Consider the following 17,382-nt stretch of genomic DNA (forward strand, 5'->3'; position numbering starts at 1 on the left):
GGAGTAGCCATGGCTACACATCGAGCTTCCATTCCTCCTCTGTTCCCTCTCCCCTCCTACCCCTACCCCTCCAACCCGGGTCCAGCTTCTCAGTAACCATGGGTTTTACCTCTTCCCAGATAGAATCTTACAGCTTCTCTTTCTGAATCAATTTACAAAGTTTTACACTGAATAGAGGGGTTTCATACTCAGTGTCTCCTTAAGTTCACTGATAACAGGTATGTTACTAAATATATAAATACATATATATTATAACATATGTTATAATATGTTATCAGCAAACTTAAGGAGAAGCTGAGAAGGGAGATGCTAGACACATGCAAAAATCCAACCCTGATGATATTGCTATTAGCTTTATCTGGAGATCCTTTTTTTCAGCCCACTTTTCCTTTGGGCTTCCCTCATGGCTCAGATGGTAGAGAATCTGCCTGCAATGCAGGAGACTTGGGTTCCATCCCTGAGTTGGAAAGATCCCCTGGAGAAGGAAATGGCAACCCACTCCAGTATTCTTGCCTGGAGAACCCCATGGACAGAGGAGCCTGGTGGGCTACGGTCCACGGGGTCGCAAAGACTGGACTGAGTGAGAAAACTACAAGAGCAGACAGTGTGTGGTCCCCGAGAGACGTGGATGTCATCACTGCTTCCTACTGTTAAGCTGCCTGGGCCATTTCTCTTTTCTTCCACCACTTCCCCAAAACCCTAGGGGCTGAGTCATTTTCTTTCATCTTTCACAACTATTCAGTTCAGTTCAGTCGCTCAGTTGTGTCTGACTTGTTGCAGACACAACTTAGGGGTTGCAGACACAACCCCGTGAACTTAGCCTGCCAGGTTCCTCTGTCCATCACCAACTCCCACTGCTTGCTCAAACTCATACCCATTGAGTCGGTGATGCCATCCAACCATCTCATCCTCTGTTGTCCCCTTCTCCTCCTGCCCTCAATCTTTCCCAGCATCAGGGTCTTTTCAAATGGGTCAGCTCTTCACATGAGGTGGCCAAAGTATTGGAGTTTCAGCTTCAACATCAGTCCTTCCAATGAACACCCAGGGCTGATCTCCTTTAGGATGGACTGGTTGAATCTCCTAACAGTCCAAGGGACTCTCAGGCGTCTTCTCCAATACCACCATTCAAAAGCATCAGTTCACAACTATTACCAAATAGAAAATCCCCTAGACCTTGTTCTCAACACACACACACACACACACACCCCTATGTACATGACACATATACTTCCAGCTTAGTTTAAGAATTTTATTGCTATTTACTCTGAGGAACCAACCTAAAGGAAACAAGACTGACAAGCTCAGCAATGTTAACAAGTTAATTCTCAAACAGCTTATCACACTGTCTTCTGTTAAATGCTATATACCTGCATTGCTGAGCCCGCTCTGAAGGTATTTATTGTTCTTATCTTGAAAATAAACCTGCCATCCCATCTTAGTTGTTAGCATGAGATCTTAATGTCTCTTTGAGAGACCACAGTTCAGTTTCCCCTTGTTGTGTAAGGAAAGCCCTTCCCCAGCGGTCTCTAAAACTCTCCAGCGGAAAATTTTTGGGTTTTTTTTCTTATTTTGCATTTTTTGAATTAATTTTTTTTAATTGAACTTCTGCTGTGTGCTTGTCCTACCCGCCTTCAAGAATGAGCCAGCCACCTTTGTGGTGCTTCCCGGGTGGCACAGGTAGTACAGAGCCTGCCGTGCAAGAGACACGAGAGTCTGGGGTTCAGTCCGGGGGTCAGGAAGATCCCCTGCAGGAGGGCATGGCAACCCACTCCACTGTTCTCGCCTGGAGAATCCCACGGACAGAAGAACCTTGTGGGCTACGGTCCACGGGGTCACAAAGAGACACATGTGACTGAAGCAGCTTAGCGTGTGTGCACACACCCACCTTTGCATTTGCGAGCTGGGCATTGATAAATAATAAAAGGAAAAGACCACAGAGAGTGTGGAGTAAATACCACAGAGAAAGCCAGATGAGTGAGGGATCTGGGGAGTGGCTGGAGCCTCAGGGGCGGTGCCATTTCCCGAGGGGAGCAGAGCAGGTTGGGTCCAGGAGCTGGCACCGGGGCTGAGAGAGGCCCCTCAGTCCTCCTGGCCCCTTTATGGGGGAGGGAAGAGTCCATCCACCAATCCCGGGGAGCGGAGCAGGTCGGGTCCAGGAGCTGGCACCGGGGCTGAGAGAGGCCCCTCAGTCCTCCTGACTCCTTTATGGGGGAGGGAAGAGTCCATCCACAAATCCCGGGGAGCAGAGCAGGTCGGGTCCAGGAGCTGGCACCGGGGCTGAGAGATGCCCCTCAGTCCTCCTGGCTCCTTTATGGGGGAGGGAAGAGTCCATCCACAAATCCCGGGGAGCAGAGCAGGTTGGGTCCAGGAGCTGGCACCGGGGCTGAGAGATGCCCCTCAGCCCTCCTGGCTCCTGCCATGGGTAACGATGCTCTCAGCACAGGCCCCTTGCCCTGTTCTGCCAGTTTGCGTCATTCTCCTTGTTGAGGCTCTCAGTATTGCTAGCTGTAGGCTGGCTGCAGTGTCCCTTGTTCTTGGACGGTTTTAAGACCTGGTTCTCACAAGAACCTACTGCCACAGGAACTCTGTGTTTTGTCGCTGAATTCACGCTTTCCTGATCAGGTAAGAACCTGGGCTTTCCTGGTTTCCACAGTGGCCATCATCTCTTGTCACTTTCATCCAGTGTGATTATCCTGAAATGTAAACAACCCTTCTCCTGTTACCATGGGGAACGGTCCAAGCTCCACAGTACAGCCCTCCAGCAGTGAAGTCAAAGGGTGAGGATATGGAGATCCATAAAAAAAAAATGTCTGGCACTAAAACGTGCTTAATAGAACTTGTTAAAAAGATGATTGAATGATTAGAAATGTGGTTCTCCTAATGCAAATGCGTGCTATTATATTTATATTTCAAAGATAAAATATAGGGCTTTCCCAGGTGGTGCAGTGGTAAAGAATCCACCTACAGGTGGATATATATATATATATAATTTGAACTGTTTCTGGAAGTGAGTTGGCTACATGTGACAACAGTGTGTGAATTTGGTACAGTTTCAGGACACACAGGACACACATGGGATGTGAGTTCAACCCCTGGGCTGGGAAGATCTCCTGGAGAAGGAAATGGCAACGCACTCCAGTATTCTTGCCTGGAGAATCCCATGGACAGAGGAGCCTGGTGGGCTATAGTTCATGGGATGGCAAAAGAGTTAGACATGACTTAACAAATAAACCACAGCATATACATATATATATATATATACATACACACACACACACACACACACACGCATGTGCATGTGTGTGTGCTCAGTCACTTCAGTCGTGCCCAACTCTTTGTGACCCCGTGGACTATAGTCCATCAGGCTCCTCTGTCCATGGGATTCTCCAGCAAGAATACTGGAGTGGGTTGCCCTGCCCTCCTGCAGGGGATCTTCCTGACCCAGGGATGGAACCCACGTCTCCTGCATTGGCAGGGGGATTATTTACTACTAGCACCACCTGGAAAGCCCATATATATGTGTGTGTGTGTGTGTGTGTGTGTGTGTGTGTGTGTGTGTGTGTGTATGTATATAATTCGAACTGTTTCTGGAAGTGAGTTGGCTACATGTGACAACAGTGTGTGAATTTGGTACAGTTTCAGATCTAGCAATTTCACTTGTAACAATTTATCCTGAAGAAACCATCATGAATGAACAGAGAGACCTGGCTAATTTGTAGGGCTGTTTGTAGAAGCAGATTTTGGATATGGCTTACTATCTAATAAATGTGGGCTTGTTTCGTAGGTAATGGTACAATTGTATCATTACTCATTACTTTTAATGTAGCCATTAAATGTGATAGAGTAGAAGCATGACAGAAAAAATAGAAAACATATTGTTTGGTGGAAAAAAATGAAAGAGGACTATAAAACATCTTGTACGATATAATTTTTTTAAGTTTAAATACATTTAAACATGGAGAAAATACAGAATGATATAAACAAAATATGGATTGTGACCCTCTCTGGTATGATATACTTTTTCTCCCCTTTTCTCCTTCTAATTTGTCTATCTACGCTTTCTAAAATTTTACAATGAACATGCATTCCTTCTGCAAAAAATAATATAGAATAAATAGGTATTTTCAGCTGGTACTTTGAAGCATCCCGATTCTGAGGCTTCTTAAAGGGAAAGGAAACCAATCGCTCTCTAAAAGCATTTATTAGAACTTTTAAAAGGCAACTAAAAATAGCCCAGAGAGGCTGACAGTCTTGCAGACGTTCAAAGTCAGACACTGATGCTGTAAGTTCTGCTGGAACAATTCACAGAAACAAATACAGTGACATTTAATTCATCTAAGTAAAACCAGATCTCATTTAAAACAAGGAAGTGGGGGAAGAGAGAGTTGGGTCAGATTTGGCTGCTGGAGAAACCATGCAAGCAGCTGGCCACAGATGAGGACTACATACAGCGGAGTTCAAGTTCAACAGGCATTTGAAGCGATTCCTCTCCCTCAGGGCCGCCTTCCCTCCCCGACCCACTCCCAAACCTACTAAGCTGCTGATGCCTGCACTGCTCAGCTGGTGTTTGCAAGTCTGTTTTAAGGATCCTTCTTTCATCCTAATATTTGCAATCGTTTTGGAAAGAAAATGTTAAACATTGTGCCATTTTCCAACCTGACTACTTTAAGGTCTATGTCAATGGATCTTTAAGACACAAGGAAATGATCTTTGAGACAGGTGAATTTGAAGAAGGCAATTAGATATTTATGATGCTGTGGTTCAGTTGCTGAGCCCTGTCTGACTCTTTGCAAGCCCATGAGCTACAGCAAGCCAAGCCCCTCTGTCCTGCACTATCTCTCGGAGTTTGCTCAAATTTATGTCCATATCCAACCATCTCACCCTCTGCCACCCTCTTGTCCTCTGCCTTCAGTCTTTCCTGGCATCAGGGTCTTTTCCAACAAGTTGGCTCTTCGCATCAGGTGGCCAAAGTATTGAAGCTTCAGCTTTAGCATCAGTCCTTCCAGGATTGATTTCCTTTAGGATTGATTGACTGGTTTGATCTCCTTGTTGATTGGCCTAAAGAGCTGGCCCTAGCCAGTTCTTCATAACTCATCCTCAGGAACCTAAAATCTCCTTCAAATACCCCTACAAGCAGGAGGGTATGAGGGCTGTTTCTTGTTCACTTTTGTGTTTCAGTGTTTACTGGAGTGTAGTTGATTACAATGTTGTCTCAGTTCCTACTGTACAGCAACATGAATCAGCTATATGTTTACATATATCCCCCCTTTTTAGGGTTTTCTTTCATTTTAGGTCACTACAGAGCATTGAGTAGGGTTTCCTGAACTATATGGTAGGTTCTCAAGTTACCTATTATATGTGTAGTACTGTACATACATCAATCCCATTAGAGAAAAACAAACATCATATATCAATGCATATATGTGGACTCCATTAATAGAAAAATGGTACAGATGAACCCATTTGCAAAGCAGAGATGGAGACATGTGTTCTTTAAAGTGTAGTCTATTAACCACCTCCTTCTGAGATTCTAGGGAAGCCTATTACACCTGCAGATCTCCGGGTGCCACCCCTATCATTCTGCTTCCATCCCCGACTCAGGTCCCTCATATAGTCCTCACATAGAACTGCCATATAGTTTCACGACTGAGCTCTACTGTCTTGAAACTTCAAGAACTGAGATGCTGGGTTCTAACGGACATGACTGAGCTCAGAGGCTTGATCACTAGCAAGACTGTGCACTTCTGCCTGATAGTCCCTGAGCCTCTGCCTGCCCTCGCGAAAAGCGGCAGCTCACAGGTTGCTAGGAGGAGTGAATGAGCTATGTCCCCAAACCTGCTTTCACAGTCCCTGGCATTTAATGAGGAGTTAACTGCAGTGCGCGTAGCTATGGCTACAGTCCATTCAAGTATGGATCCAAATGAGGAGAGAGAAAGAGTGGAGCATGGACCTGGAGATGATAGTAACTAAGTGAAGTAAGTCAGACAGAGAAAGACAGATATCACATGGTGTCGCTTATATGTGGAATCTAATTAAAAGGGATCTAAATGAAATTATTTACAAAATAGAAACAGACTTACAGATTTCAGAAACAAACATATGGTTACCAAAGGGAAAACATGGGGTGGGCGTAGGGATAAATTAGCAGTTTGTGATTAACATACATACACCACTGTAGATAAAATAGATAACCAGTGCAGACCTACAGTATAGCACGGGGAACACTAGTCTACAGACTGTAATAACCTGCATAGGAAAGAATCTGAAAAAGGAGGGATGCATGTATATGTATAACTGAACCACTCGCTGTCCACCTGGAAACACAACTTGTAAATCAGCGATATTCCAATAAAATTAATAAAAAAGACTGAGAGATTGAGAGTTATCTGCCATTTTACTTTTTCTAAGAATGGTTAGAGTGTCAATTTCCATGTTTGTTTAAAAGTTCCCTCCTAGCACATAATTGCCTTGGTAAAACTTTGAAGGCTTCCCAGGTAGCTCAATGGTAAAGAACTGGCCTGCCAACATAGGAGATGAAAGGGACGTGAGTTCGATCCCTGAATTGGGAAGATCCCCTGGAGTAGCAAATGGCAACCCACTCCAGTATTCTTGCCTAGGGGATCCCATGGACAGAAGAGCCTGGCAAACTACAGTCCCTATGGTCGCAAAGAGTCAGACACGAATGAAGTGACTTAGCATGCCCACAACCTTCCAGGACCTGTGCCAGAGTAGCCCAGAAGAATCACAAGTATCACTCAGAATAGAACCCATTTCCCACTAACCACTCACGTTCCTTTTAAACACCAGGTCATCTCTGACAGACCTAGGATGGCTCCCATGTAGTCTGGTTTGGGAGCTGCATTGGGAGAATCTAACTGCCCGTTCCAAAGGAAACAGACATTATGGCAAGTGTGTGTGCTGTCAGACTTGACCTTCTCCAAGCTTGGTATGCATGGGATTCCAACCAGAAACCAAGTCCTATCTCTCTGTGGTTATATTCCCATTTTGTGAGAATCACCTGCAAATTATCTTCTTTTTTTGACACAGAGAGTCTGTTTATTAATCTGTTCAATCTTCTGGGTATCATTGAACTAAAAAATGTCATTTGCTCATGGACCAGGAACTCCTTGGATAGTATCTACTGCATCTTTGACCTTTAAATGATTGAGTGTCTGTTCTAAGCTGTCAAAATGAAAACTCAGGACATCTTTACTGGGAAGGAAAACAAAGCAACTGTGATTGGCTCTTATTTCAGTTCCTGTTTTCCTTCGTGGATACAGTCAGATGGAGACGGTCTTCAAATAAAAGACAAATGATTTCTCTAGGAAGATTTGAATAGACAGGCCATGGAGACAATACCATAAGCTGTGTGTTGCCTGTCACATGAGATTAGTTTTCTATTAGCCTGAGCCTTTTCAAAGGCACTTGGCAAAAAAGCATTGCCACTCACTACAGAAAACAGAAGACTTAGGTAGCTGTCAGAAGTTAGTGCATTTGATAGACTCTTGAGTTTCCATGTATTTCATTTCCTCTACTTCTCCTCTGATTGTGCTTCAGTTTCCACTAGAGTGCTACAGAAGAAGAAGAAATCACCCTACCTAAGTTGGAAGGTTAGATTTCATTACCTGTGAATGCCTATACAACCAGGGCTGACCCAGGTTAGCAATGTTATGTTAATCGCTCAGTTGTGTCCAACTCTGCAACCCGGTGGACTGTAGTCCATCAGGCACCTCTGTCCATGAAATTCTCCAGGCAAGAATACTGGGGTGGGTAGCCTTGTCCTTCTCTGAAGGGTGTCTTTAGAGACACCCTTGGGAAGGGGGAATCTTCCCAACCCAGGGGTCAAAGCCAGGTCTCCTGCATTACAGGCAGATTCTTTACCATCCGAGCCACCAGAGATTAGCAATACTTAGCTTAAAAACAGAAGTGATTCCTCCAGCTCCGTTTTTGTTTTTCTTTCTCAAGATTGCTTTGGCTATTTGGGATCTGTTGCATTTCCATACAAATTGTACATGTTATTGTTCTAATTCTATGAAAAATGCCATTGGCAATTTGATAGGAATTACATTGAATCTGTAGATTGCTTTGGATAGTACAGTCATTTTCACTATATTGATTCTTCCAAGCCAAGAACATGGTGTCATCTCTCCATCTGTTTGTGTTGTCTTTGATTCGGTAACCTAGGTGGGTGGGATGGGGGTATGTGGGAGGGAGACCCATAAGGGAGCAGATCTAAGTATACATATGGCTGTTTGCTTCACTGTACAGCAGAAACTAACACAATATTGTAAAGCAACTATTCATGTTAAGTTGCTTCAGTCGTGTCTGACTCTGCAACCCTATGGCTTGTAACCCACCAGGCTCCTCTGTCCATGGGATTCTCAGGCAGGAATGCTGAAGTGGGCTGCCATTTCCTACTCCAAGGGATCTTCCCCACCCAGGCACTGAACTCAGGTCTCCTATGTCTCCTGCATTGGCAGGCGGATTCTTTACCACTAGTGCCACCTGGGAAGCCCCAAGACAACTATACCCCAATAAAAAAAAAGAAGAAGTGATATGTTCCCAGCATTTCTTGGGTGGGAACAGTCACCGGGTTGAACACTGGGGAGTTGAGTCTAAAGCAGATGGATGTACTTTCCCCTTAAATCTCCAGGTAAGATGTCAAGTCAGTCTTCCACCTGCAGTGTAAAAGGCCCTATCCTACCAATGCCTGTAAGGAGCTGGAAAGGTCATGGAAACAGCCTCTGTGTATTCTTCGATGCAATCAACCTTTAACTAGGTTGGCACGGGTTGGGAATATCCCCAAGGATTACAAGGATGATTACTGCCCTTGAGCTGGTATCAATCTTGCCAAGGACACCCCACAAGCTCTTTGCAAGGCAGGGGACGTGGGTTTGATTCCTGTTCAGGGAACTAAGATTCCACATGCCGAAGAGCAACTGGCCCCACAGGCCACAACTAGAGTTCAGAATATGAAGGTGGCATCATGGTGTAGATCCAAAAGAAAGGTGTTTAGGTTTGAGACCTCTCCCAGCATTTAAGGCCCAACAGGCGCCTCCCCAGGGTTCAACTTTTGTACTTAATACTTGATTTTCTAGGCAAATGAAGAAAGACGGTGGCATAGATAAACCATAGGAGGAAAGAAGTGAGAAATCGATTTGCATTTGGCTTGGAATAAATCACAGGCTCCGAAAAGCGTGCCCCATTTCTGTACACTGCTGGCTTGTAAAATGACTTTCTGTTCCCTGAATTCAAGCTATCAGAGAGGCAGGATGTAATCAAGGGGAACATTCTCGGTAGTGGAGCAAAAAGTGGTTTATAAATTTTTATTTTTAATTCCTTGGGCTAATTCATCCAGCAAATAATCTGCCTATGGAAATTCAAGAGGTACTGGAGAAGGCAATGGCACCCCACTCCAGTACTCTTGCCTGGAAAATCCCATGGATGCAGCAGCCTGATAGGCTGCAGTCCATGGGGTTGCTAAGAGTCGGACACGACTGAGTGACTTCACTTTCACTTTTCACTTTCATGCATTGGAGAAGGCAATGGCAACCCACTCCAGTGTTCTTGCCTGGAGAATCCCAGGGACGGGGAAGCCTGTTGGGCTGCCGTTTGTGGAGTCGCACAGAGTCGGACACGACTGAATCGACTTAGCAGCAGCAGGCTTGAACAAATACATAGATCCCCCTCATCCAAATCAAAATTCATTTTTAGCCAAGAACGTACACAGCACAGCGACGTGGAGAGAGATTTCCAATATGTTTTGAAAATTCCACAATTTTTAGCTACTGATTTTATTAAAAATCATTCATAACTATTGTTAACTGTAGCTGCCTTTCATTTGAGGCTGACTGGAGGAGGTGACAAAGAGGCATCTTTTCTCTGGTAACAAAATAACTTTTGGCTTCGACTTAATCAAAATGCCAGCTTGCACCCATGTAAGGGAGATAACATTTCTGAAAAATTCATTCAATTGATGAGCCTTGGCGGTACTGCAGAAGTTTAAAATCTTAACAGAAAGAATATGCTATGAACTAAAATAACTGTTTCCCCTTCATAGAATCTAGGACCAGAGGAAGAACTATTGGTTTTTAAACTGAGAAATGTAAATATCATTGACAATTTAAACTCCCAAACCTCATGCAAATTTCCTATAGAAAAATAGACTGAATGCCATTGAAAAAAATCAGAAGCCTGCCCTCAAAGACATGAGTATATTCAACAGCTTGTGAATATACTCATGCCAGATTCCACACCCAGAGACATTCAAGAGAGGAGATGTAATAGGTTGAGGGGATATTTGCTCTCTTAATCATTTGGATTTGGCTATCTGGCACCAAAATCTTGTGAATTCCACTCCCGAGCACCACCAACCAAGAGCTGCCATTTGCTTCTTGGGTTCTGGGTCCCAGGGCTGAGACACAACATCTATGTCTGTGCCATCAGGCCAAGCTGGTGTCCCCTGCAGGGCCATGCGTGACCTCTATCCTTGTCATCTGAATCTAAGAACACTCTTCGTCATGAAGCAACACATCAGGATGTGTAGGCATATCCCCCCGATCCATCTCCACAAGGAAACTTTACTGTCAGCTCAATAGAACAGCATTAATCAAAATCTCAGCCCTCTAATAGGTGATGGCCAGGCGGTTGAGTGATGCATCCCGGGAAGTCCCACCCACAGGCCACGTGCAATGCTCACCAAGTCCTCCAAGGCGCTCCCAGCCTCCACTGCCAGCGACACAGGCTCCTTGGTCCTTCTGGGTTTCTTCTCGAGGGTCCTCAGTTCTGGGGCACTCTTTCCTAGTCCTAAGAGCAAGCCCCCAATTCCCGTTTTATTACACCTTCTTTTGGTTTGCAAATTAACAAACTAAACCTTAGGGAAATGGAGTTGTTCACTGCCTATCATAGAGGTGGAAAGTGAAAGAAAGGACTGCAGCCCAGGTCTCCAAAGCTGGGTTCTAGATGGTGCATGAGAGTGAACGTCATCATCTTCGGTGTACATATCCTTTGTATAAAGGCTTGAAGCAGGTTTCCTAGAATTAAGTGTGCTATTCCTATTAAAAAGCCAAGACACCAGAGGTGTCAACAAAGGTCTGCATAGTCAAAGCTATGGTTTTTCCAGTAGTCATGTATGGATGTGAGAGTTGATCATAAAGAAGGCTGAGTGCTGAAGAACTAATGCTTTCAAATTGCGGTGCTGGAGAAGACTTCTGAGAGTCCCTTGGACAGCAAGGAGGTCAAACCAGTCAATCCTAAAGGAAATCAACCCTGAATATTCATTGGAAGAATTGATGCTGAAGGTGAAAGTCCAATACTTTGGCCACCTGATACTCATTGGAGAAGACCCTGATGCTGGGAAAGATTGAAGGCCAGAGGAGAAGCAGGTGACAGAGGATGAGATGGTTGGATGGCATCACCGAAAGGACATGAGGTTGAGCAAGATCCGGGAGATAGCCAAGCCTGGTGTGCTGCAGTCTCTGGGATCGCAAAGAGTCAGACACGACCGAGCCACTGAACAACAATGACAACGCTATTCCTGTAACTCGCAGGTTGTGGGAACATATTTGAGCATCTGAGGTTGGTTTTTGTGCTTTCCTGAGCTATGTCTAGCCACTCCACTGATAAGATCAGCCCTGGATGTGCACTCAAGCCTCAGGGACCGCCAGCCAGCAAAGCCACCTGACGGAGGCACTCAGAATGGAAAGAGGCCGGCAAGGGAGGAGGGCGGAGGAAGCCCAGCGCCGCGGTGCGGGTGGGGTAAGGCCGCCATGGGAGCAGACTGGGCGATGCCTTTCCACGGAGAAGAACGTCCCCGGGTGTGAAATGACAGAGCCCGCGGGTGGGTTGGAGGGAAGGCCTGTTGCCTCTGGACGCCCTTTGGAATTGAGCCAAAGTGGGTGAACTCAAAGGGAAAACAATCCCGTGTGGGTGACGCCACAGAGCGCCCTGACGAGAGGGGCGAGGGTAAAGCTCCGTACTGCTCCCGTCCAAAGAACACAGGCTGGTTTGGGCCTCAGTTCCTTCTGCAACCAGAAGCATGACTCTTTTTTTTTTTTTTTTTTTCCTTTTAAGTGCTGGGTCTTTCCTGCTGCACAGGGCAGGCTTCTCTCTAGCTGTGGCAGGTGGAGGCTCCTCCTTGGGGCGGTGCGTGCGCTTCTCATTGCGGTGGCTTCTCTTGTGGCAAAGTCCAGGCTCTAGGGCACGCGGGCTTCAGGAGCTGAGGATCCCAGGCTCCAGAGCACAGGCTCAATAGTTGTGGCACATGGGCTTAATTGCTCTGCACCACGTGGGATCTTCCCAGATCAGGGATGGAACCCATGTCTCCTGCATTGGCAGGTGGACTGTTTACCACTGAGCCACCAGGGAAGCTCAGAAGTTTGGCTGTTAGGTCCATCTGATGAGCCCATGTGTGTGCTCAGTTGATTCAGTCATGTCTGACTCTGTGCAACCCCATGGAGTGTAGCCCGCCAGGCTCTTCTGTCCCTGGGGATTCTCCAGGCAAGAATACTAGAGAGGGTTGCCATGCCCTTTTCCAGGGGATCTTTCTGACCCAGGGATTGAACCCCAGTCCCCTGCATCACAGGCAGATTCTTTACCATCTGAGCCACCAGGGAGGGATAGACAATTCTTAAAAGAGACAGAAAGGAACTCAGTGGGGAGCACAACTCTGATACACAAATTACCGCACCCAGGACCATGTCTCCTCCAGGTGGCTACAACCCCCGAAGGTAATATTCCTCTGCCTTCTCATCCCAGGGCCAGGTATGAAGCAACTTGGAAGCACCCTTAATCACCCAGAGTTCTCCTAAGTCATTTGAACTCGCAGCTACAAAACCCTCTGGCCTTTCCCACGCAAACCCCGATAGAAGCCGGTTGTGACCTGCCCTTGACCTTGCTGCTCTCTGCTGCCTCCCCGCTCCCTCCTGTCCTCCCCACGTGGTCTGCGCTGCACGCACCACAGGCCTCAAGGACCTTCAAGTCCATAACGCACTCGATTTTTCCCTGAGACTCATAGCCACACCTGACTGCCCATCTCATAAAACAATACAAAGCAATCTAAGGGTGGGATGAGAGAAATCACATTTCTACCTTCACTGCAAAAGAAGTGCCCCCGGGGAAAGAATGCACTATGTTCCAGTCCAGATTTTTTTAGAGGGGAAGGAGTGCCTTCTTCCACTGCGGAGGTTCACCTTACAGCCCTGCGCATGGAGGACGGCCATGTTCTGAGCCTTGCAGCCTCAGAGGTCATCATTAAGCCTGATGCAGGAGCTGGTGGTGGAATATGGCTGGCTATGCTCACGGCTGCAGCCTGTGGGCCTGGGGAGCTCCGAGGGTCAGCCCCATGGCTGGGAGCACATATTTAGGGAGAAGACGGCCATGCCTTTCTCGGAACCAAATCTAATGTGTGGGCTGAGAGGCAATGGGATGGCCAGAGCCCAGAGGTCAGTGGTCATGGATTTGGGATTGTCCACCAGAGTGGGACACCAGCTGTGCTTGGAGGGAGGCCCCCCAGTGACCATGGACAGCAGGGTGAAGGTGGTTCTTTGGATTTGATCTCATCAAAAAAAAAAAAAAAAAAAGAGGAGGCTCAGTCACTAGGACTGGGGAGCTTGTTCAGAGCAGCACCTGGTACTTGGCTGAGTTCTTTGCGACATGTTTTTGAGCCACTCAAGAGCAGTCAGGATTGACCCATCTCAGAACAAGCAGCTGATGGGCGTGCGCGTGGGGTCCAGTCCCCTAAGCCCCAGGCACCGGGAAAATTCACAGCAAGGAAATCAGGCAGATGCTTCCACTGAAAGCTGATCCATCCCCAAGCTCAGGAGGTCAGCAAAGAGGATCAGAGAGGAAGGGAGGGGTGGCCAACAAGCTGAAAAATCTTTCCCAGAAAATCGAGGCCAAGAGTCAACAAAAATAGATTTTCATCCACACAGAGCTCTGCGTGAAAGTAATAAAAGTTTGTTGAACTGGAGAGATTCCATCACTGAAGTCTAATGTACAATTCTGGATGTTCTGCTTTTCAGGAGAAGTCATGGCAGTAGTAAGGAATTGGTACAGGAGACCTAGGAAAAGAATGGACGAAGCAGGAGATATTCACTCGTGGACTCAAAAACACTTTGCTGTTGTTGCTAAGTCGTGTCCAAGTCTTTGTGAACCCATGGACTGCAGCACGCAAGGCTTCCTTGTCCTTCACTGTCTCCCGAAGTTTCTCCGATTCATGTCCATTGAGTTGGTGATGCCATCCAACCATCTCATCCTCTGTCGTCCCCTTCTCCTCCCGCCTTCAATCTTTCCCAGCATCAGGGTCTTTTCCAATGAGTCAGTTGTTCACATCAGGTGGCCAAAGAATTGGAGCTTCAGCTTCAGCATCAGTCCCTCCAATGAATATTCAGGACTGATTTCCTTTAGGATTGACTGGTTTGATCTCCTTGCAGTCCAAGGGACTCTCAGGAGTCTTCTCCAGCACCACAATTTGAAAGCATCAAGTTCTTCGGTACTCAGCCTTCTTTATGGTCCACCTCTTACATCTGTACATGACTACTGGGAAAGCCATAGCTTTGACTATACAGAATTTTGTCAGTAAAGTGCTATCTCTGCTTTTTAATTTGTTGTCAAGGTTTGTCATGGCTTTTTCTTCCAAGGAGCAAGCATCTTTTAATTTCATGGCTGCAGTCACCACCCGTTTTAGAAGCTGTAACAGTCTGGTGAAGAGCGAGGCAACTGATTCAGAAAATGGATGACCACTTGAAGAATATATATATAGAAGAATTTCCTGAATTTGTTAGCAAGTTGAACTAGGCAACTCTGAAGGCTTCTTTTTATACAAAGATTTATGGTGTTTTTCGCTAACTAGTAAATAGCACTTCATGAAATGAACGACTTTATGAAATGAACAATGGTGAAAGACAGTCCAGGAGGATTAAAAATGAAGTGTAAGAAAGACATCATCTTCTCATTAAAGTAAAAACAGTTGGGTCTACTTTTTAACTTTTAATAATTATGAGCCACACTTTCATGCCAATAGGAAAGATCAAACTGGCCCATGTTTTGGTACTGCTTATGTCCTTGTTCATTGCATCAGCTTTTTAGCTGATCTGTCTTTACTTTTATTTTGTATTTCTGTGTGCACCGTAAATTAAAAAAAAAAAAAATCCCAGGCCAAATCATAGATTTTTCTTAAGAGAAAAATTAGGGGAAGCCCAGAATAATGGCTGGCAGGGAAGCTCCAAAGGCAGGAGGTGCTTGTGGGTTTGTTAGTCTTGTGTTCCAGGCTGCTTATTTGTGGTCTCTTCTCTAAGTCGTGTCTGACCCTTTGGGACCCCATGGTCACGTACCCTGCCAGGCTCCTCTGTCCATGGGATTCTCCAGACAAGAATACTGGAGTGGGTTGCCATTTCCTCCTCCAGGACATCCTCCCCTCCCACGGATGGAACCAGAGTCTGTTGCATTGCCAGGTGGATTCTTACGGCTGAGCCATCAGGGAAGCTGGTTCCAGGCTTCCCCTCAATGCAAATGTGAGGGATCTTGCAGGGAAACCAACTTCAGGTTTTGATGGTTTGGGTCCCAGAAAGTCTTTATCAGGTACTTTTCACAACCTGTTATTCCATTTATATTATTTATGTAATGCAAACAAATGAGTGTCTTTCTCTGAATCATTTAGATTTGATTTTTGGAGTCTGACTGATTTCTATGGGAATCTCATCTGTACCACTTACCTATGTGAATTCTGACCAGTTATCTTATCTCTTTTTCATCCCGGCCCCTTTAAAAGGATACTGATGGGAATGAAATCAGGTCGCGTTATAAAATGATAGGTGTGCCCCAAATGTCAGTGGCTTTCACCTGAACCAAAACAGGAATTTTGCCTTGACTGACTGGAAGCAGTCACAGTGATCATGATGGGGGTAGATGCTTTTGATGTTTTTTTAATTGGAGAATAACTGCCTTACAGCCTTGTGTTAGTTTCTGACGTACAGCACGAATCATCTATATGGATACATGCCTCCTCCCTCTGGGGCCTCCCGCCCCGCCATCCCCCGATGCCGCCGCTCTAGGTCATCACAGAGCACTGAGCTGGGCTCCCTGGGCCACTCAGCAGCTTCCCACTAGCTGTTTACACACGGTGGCGTGCACGTCAGTGCCACTCTCCCAGTTCGTGCCCCCCTCCCCTTCCCATCTGTTCTCTACGTCTGTGTCTCTACCCCTGAGGGGCAGCTGTTTTGATTTTTAAAAAGATGAAAATGTGAAATGGCTGATCTGTCTTTATTAAATCGCACGCTCACAGAAGAACGTCCCTGGCCTGTACTCTTGACCCTACTGACCCTTGACCTTCCTCTGGACTCTCATCACCCCTCATGCCAGCCCCTCCTGCATACCTTCCCGGACCCCGGCTGCATCACTGAGAAGCTTGGCCTCATCAGAGAGGCGCGGCCCAGCCATGGAATGTGGGCGTCTGGAAGCGGACAGTGGAATACTGCTGCTCGGAACACCACGTGAGTAGTGGGTCGAGGCTGGTGCGAGCTGCCAGGACCAAGGGGTGCAGGTGGAATCAACTGGGAGGTTGGGACTGACACATATACACTGTTGACACTGGAGATCAAGCCAGAAAATCCTAAGGAAAGAAACCCCTAATATTCACTGGGAGGACTGATACTGAAGCTGAAGCTCCAATACTTCAGCCACCTGATCTGAAAAGCTGACTTGTTGGAAGAGCTGACTCCTTGGAAAAGACCCTGATGCTGGGAAAGATTGAGGGCAGGAGAAGAAGGGGGCGACAGACGATGAGATGGCTGGATGGCACCATCGACTCCATGGACATGAGTTTGAGCAAACTCTGGGATACAGCGGAGGACAGGGAAGCCTGGCATGCTGCAGTCCATGGGGTCACAAAGAGTTGGCCACGACTGAGCATGAGCAACTGAATGATACCAGCATGAAATAGACAACAAATGGGAATCTACTATATAGCTCAGTGAACTCTACTGTGCTCTGAGGTGACCTAAATGGGAGGAAATCCCAAGAAGAGGGGGTATGCATATATGTGTGGCTGATTCACCTTGCTGTACAGCAGAAACTAACACAACATTGTGAAGCAACTATATGCCAATAAAAATTGATTTTAAAAATTGCCACAACTTTGACATCACAATATTCGACTTTCCTTACTGCAAAATTGCAACTGGCTGGTCATTTTCTCAAACCTGAGAATAAGATGTATGTTCCTCGGAGTGGAGCCTCAGAGTTGAGATACGACTTTAAGCTTAGCTCATAACTAGCACTGTTTGTATCAGAGTTTCCCTCTTCTCTAAAATGAAGCTGATAATAATTGTCTCCATTGAGTCTGTGCTCGCTGTGTGTGCCAGGCATCATGTCAAAGGAGATTAA

At 46.2% G+C, this 17,382-nt stretch overlaps 1 protein-coding gene across 3 annotated transcripts in view; it reads right to left on the bottom strand.

The window, feature by feature from the left end:
- The window catches only part of KCNJ16 (potassium inwardly rectifying channel subfamily J member 16), a 66,716-nt gene that overhangs the window by 11,412 nt on the left and 37,922 nt on the right, over positions 1-17,382 (bottom strand). The window contains exon 2 of one of the 3 annotated variants that reach the window (XM_070774174.1): positions 10,700-10,806. The exons of the other annotated variants lie outside the window; for them this stretch is intronic. The gene's annotated coding sequence lies outside the window, so the exon portion shown is untranslated. The remainder of the gene's footprint in view (positions 1-10,699; positions 10,807-17,382) is intronic. 3 annotated transcript variants of the gene reach the window in all.

This window comes from Bos indicus, chromosome 19 (genome assembly GCF_029378745.1).
Source record: "Bos indicus isolate NIAB-ARS_2022 breed Sahiwal x Tharparkar chromosome 19, NIAB-ARS_B.indTharparkar_mat_pri_1.0, whole genome shotgun sequence".
Lineage (NCBI taxonomy): Eukaryota > Metazoa > Chordata > Mammalia > Artiodactyla > Bovidae > Bos > Bos indicus.